The following is a 4,906-nucleotide window of genomic DNA, read 5'->3' as shown; positions in this document are numbered from 1 at the left end:
TTAGTGATTGTTGGATGGTCTATAAAACTCATTTCCAATTTGCTATGTTCAGTGCTGCTACACATTTGGAGTCCCATTAAAAATCCACCTGTAGTCGAAAGGGTTCTAAACTTTATGGGGAAACCCCAATGAATTTCTAGTCTATTGCCTTAACCATTTGGTCACGACTACTGCTGTCATCAAAAATGGGAGTTAGTTTGGTGAACTTTAATCCACCATAGATTTCTCATTTAGATTTTGAAGCTTTTAGGGAGTCCTAAGGGTTAATGTTAAAGGATGATAATGGTCCTTGAGGGTATAATTCAACGAAGGAGGATGTTTAACTGCTTATGACACTGCTTTGACACTGAGAATTTCCCCACTGTGGGACTAATAAAGGATTATCGTATCTTATCTTAACTTATCTTATGGTAGTTTTTTTTTAATTTTATATTTTTAGCTGCTAACAGTATTTAGATTTTAGTTGGGTAGGGTACCTTTATCGTCTGAAGGTTTTTACTTGTTGAGGGATTTTTTTTAGATCCTTAGGGTTTTTTAGCTGCTGAGAGTCTCTTTTTCTTTAGCTGCTGATTGTATGAAGTATTTTAGCTGCTAAGAGTTTAATTTAGCTAGTGATAGTATGTTTAATGAAGATATGTGTTTTTGTTCTTTACTAAGGTTGTCAGAGTTGTTTTAGCAGCAAATGGTACGTTTGGCTGCTGAGACGTCCATAGCTGCTGATGCTGTTTTTTGTCTTCGGGTATTTAGCTGCGCTTGGTATATGTTTACCTGCTATGGCTATATTTTTAGCTACTGATGTTTTTTGTGTTGCCGATTGGGATATTTTATAGTTCTGTTATTCTTGTAAATTATTAAAAATGCCTTTATGTATTAAATTATATTTATAACATTCTTTTGTACATTATTTAAAGATGAATTGTAGATGTTCAGTTAACTTAGGATTTTTCAGCTACCGAGATTTGTTTGTGGCTATGTGTTGTTGCTGCAAGAGACATCATATCTTCATATCTGAGGTATCCTTATGCCAATACCCTGTACCACACGTAAGAGGAACCAGCAGCAGCTCGTCAGACATTGACTAGACGCAATCAATTCAACATGTTCTGAGGAATGTTCCACTTTATTCATTGACGGATGGTCTAAGAAACTAAGAAAAAATTGCGGTTTTGCCATTTCGCCTGCTGCTTCACGAACTGAGTCCCATTGAAATCCCACCCGTGTTCGGCACAGTTCGACCCTGTGCGGGGAGAACTGTGGTCAAGCTGTGAAATTGGCGCCCAATCTAAACAGCTTGTAATGACATTATATTTCTGTATTTGTTCATTAAATTAGACGTTTATATGCAAATTCAGGAAAAAACTAGTCATTTAGGTTTTAAGGTTTATGCGGGTCCTAATGGTTCATTTGGCCCGGATGCAGAGGGACCCGTATTACACAGTTTAGTTCTGCATCCTAGCCTTAACTGGATGGATGCTAGTTGTCTTTTGAGAGTATCACTCAACTACTGAAGGTATTTATAACTTCTTATACGTTTTTTTTTTATCTTCTGAGGATATTGTTTAGCTGCTGGCTATTTTTTGGTTTAAGCTGCTGAGAGTACCTTTACCATCTAAATGCATTTTATCGGCTTAGGGATTTTTTTTAATGCTTAGGGTATTTTAGCTGCTTAGAGTATTTGCTAACGTCTGAAGCATGTTAGCAGCTCAGAGTGATTTTAGCTAGTGATAGTATGTTTAATAAAGATATGTGTTTTTGTCCTTTACTAAGGTTGTCAGAGTTGTTTCAGCAGCTAATGGTACGTTTGGCTGCTGAGACGTCCATAGCTGCTGATGCTGTTTTTTGTCTTCGGGTATTTAGCTGTGCTTGGTATATGTTTGCCTGCTATGGCTATCTTTTTAGCTGCTGATGTTTTTTGTTTTACAGCTTGGGATATTTTACAGTTCTGTTATTCTTGTAAATCATTAAAAATGCCTGTTTGCATTAAATTATATTTAAAACAATCTTTTGCACATTATTTAAAGATGAATTGTAGATGTTTAGTTGTCTTAGGATTTTTCAGCTACCAAGATTTGTTTGTGGCTATGTGTTGTTGCTGCTAGAGACATCATATCTTCATATCTGAGGGCACAGTGAGAAACTAAAGCTAAATCCATTAAAAAAACGTTTATGTATAAGGACATTTTAATGATTTACACAAAGATTTGTACATTTTTTTCACTTAAGTGGGTTTTTTTTCCCCGCATGCCCTCAAATTAAAGAGCTGTTCCTAAAGTATCTACATGTTGAGTCTCATTAAAACCCACCCGTAGTCGGCAGGATTCGAACAAAAACTCCGCCAGAACTTGATGCTATAGTTCACATGAACAGGAATAAGTCAAAAGATTAAATTCAACATTTTCTAAGGAAGGTTCTACTTTAGTCCTTGTTGGATGGTCTTTGAAACTCATTTGCAATTTCACCATGTTCAGTGCTGCTCCATATTCTGTGTGCGCCCATTAAAAACCCACCCGTAGTCGACAGGGTTCGAACCTGCGCGGGGAGACCCCAATGGATTTCAAGTCCATCGCCTTAACCACTCGGCCACGACTACTTTCTCCCCAAAGTATGCGTCTCCAGATCGTAAACTTTCAGGCGCAGTAAAAGGGACAGGTGTGTCAGAGTCAATTGTCGCAGGTGTGTTGAAAAAACCTGATACAATTTGTAGCTGCAGTAAACCACACTCTCACTTTTCAGATGCAGCGTTTCAAAAAGAAAAGTAAAGGGTATGTTCTAACATATTTCTGTTTTGAGAGTCTATAAACTCTATAAACTCTATTGTAAATCTGCAGATGTCAATTGAATCAATTCTTCTTCATATTCTAAGTCCCATTTAAAACATCCCTGTAGTAAGCAGGGATCAAACTTATGAGAGTAAGGTGATAGTGGTTGAGTCGTCCTTCACGACTACTTCTTCCGTCAAAGATTAAAAACCCACCCGTAATCGGCAGGAATCGAACCTGCGTGGGGGAAGCCTTCTTCATATCGTTGAAATTTATTTTGCCATAAATTTGTTTTTAATATTTTAGATTAAGCCTATTCAGGGAGGAATAAATTGGTATGTCAACTTAACTTTTATTCCTTTAATGTTGTAGAGTAACAAAGTATCCTTATGCCAATACCCTGTACCACACGTAAGAGGAACCAGCAGCAGCTCGTCAGACATTGACTAGACGCAATCAATTCAACATGTTCTGAGGAATGTTCCACTTTATTCATTGATGGATGGTCTAAGAAACTAAGAAAAAATTGCGGTTTTGCCATTTCGCCTGCTGCTTCACGAACGGAGTCCCATTGAAATCCCACCCGTGTTCGGCACAGTTCGACCCTGTGCGGGGAGAACTGTGGTCAAGCTGTGAAATTGGCGCCCAATCTAAACAGCTTGTAATGACATTATATTTCTGTATTTGTTCATTAAATTAGACGTTTATATGCAAATTCAGAAAAAAAAGTCATTTAGATTTTAAGGTTTATGCGGGTCCTAATGGTTCATTTGGCCCGGATGCAGAGGGACCCGTATTACACAATTTAGTTCTGCATCCTAGCCATAACTGGATGGATGCTAGTTGTCTTTTGAGAGTATCACTGAACTACTGAAGGTATTTATAACTTCTTATTATACATTTTTTTTTATCTTCTAAGGATATTTTATCGGCTTAGGGATTTTTTTTAGATGCTTAGGGTATTTTAGCTGCTTAGAGTATTTGCTAACGTCTGAAGCATGTTAGCAGCTCAGAGTGATTTTAGCTAGTGATAGTGTGTTTAATGAAGATATGTGTTTTTGTCCTTTACTAAGGTTGTCAGAGTTGTTTCAGCAGCTAATGGTACGTTTGGCTGCTGAGACGTCCATAGCTGCTGATGCTGTTTTTTGTCTTCGGGTATTTAGCTGTGCTTGGTATATGTTTGCCTGCTATGGCTATCTTTTTAGCTGCTGATGTTTTTTTGTTTTACAGCTTGGGATATTTTATAGTTCTGTTATTCTTGTAAATCGTTAAAAATGCCTGTTTGCATTAAATTATATTTAAAACAATCTTTTGCAAATTATTTAAAGAAGAATTGTAGATGTTTAGTTATCTTAGGATTTTTCAGCTACCAAGATTTGTTTGTGGCTATGTGTTGTTGCTGCTAGAGACATCATATCTTCATATCTGAGGGCACAGTGAGAAACTAAAGCTAAATCCATTAAAAAAACGTTTATGTATAAGGACATTTTAATGATTTACACAAAGATTTGTACATTTTTTTCACTTAAGTGGGTTTTTTTTCCCCGCATGCCCTCAAATTAAAGAGCTGTTCCTAAAGTATCTACATGTTGAGTCTCATTAAAACCCACCCGTAGTCGGCAGGATTCGAACAAAAACTCCGCCAGAACTTGATGCTATAGTTCACATGAACAGGAATAAGTCAAAAGATTAAATTCAACATTTTCTAAGGAAGGTTCTACTTTAGTCCTTGTTGGATGGTCTTTGAAACTCATTTGCAATTTCACCATGTTCAGTGCTGCTCCATATTCTGTGTGCGCCCATTAAAAATCCACCCGTAGTCGACAGGGTTCGAACCTGCGCGGGGAGACCCCAATGGATTTCAAGTCCATCGCCTTAACCACTCGGCCACGACTACTTTCTCCCCAAAGTATGCGTCTCCAGATCGTAAACTTTCAGGCGCAGTAAAAGGGACAGGTGTGTCAGAGTCAATTGTCGCAGGTGTGTTGAAAAAACCTGATACAATTTGTAGCTGCAGTAAACCACACTCTCACTTTTCAGATGCAGCGTTTCAAAAAGAAAAGTAAAGGGTATGTTCTAACATATTTCTGTTTTGAGAGTCTATAAACTCTATAAACTCTATTGTAAATCTGCAGATGTCAATTGAA

The 4,906-nt window shown here is 37.4% G+C and overlaps 2 non-coding genes across 2 annotated transcripts; both read right to left on the bottom strand.

Moving 5' to 3' along the window:
- Nucleotides 1–2,508: 2,508 nt before the first annotated feature.
- trnas-uga (transfer RNA serine (anticodon UGA)) lies at nt 2,509–2,590 on the bottom strand. The gene has a single exon. It is a non-coding gene; the product is annotated as a tRNA-Ser (tRNA).
- Nucleotides 2,591–4,574: 1,984 nt separating this feature from the next.
- Nucleotides 4,575–4,656, bottom strand: trnas-uga (transfer RNA serine (anticodon UGA)). The gene has a single exon. It is a non-coding gene; the product is annotated as a tRNA-Ser (tRNA).
- Between the last annotated feature and the right edge of the window lie 250 nt (nt 4,657–4,906).

Source organism: Salminus brasiliensis, chromosome 1 (genome assembly GCF_030463535.1).
Source record: "Salminus brasiliensis chromosome 1, fSalBra1.hap2, whole genome shotgun sequence".
Lineage (NCBI taxonomy): Eukaryota > Metazoa > Chordata > Actinopteri > Characiformes > Bryconidae > Salminus > Salminus brasiliensis.
Note: the sequence above shows the minus strand (reverse complement) of the source record. Positions and strands in the feature narration are given on the sequence as shown.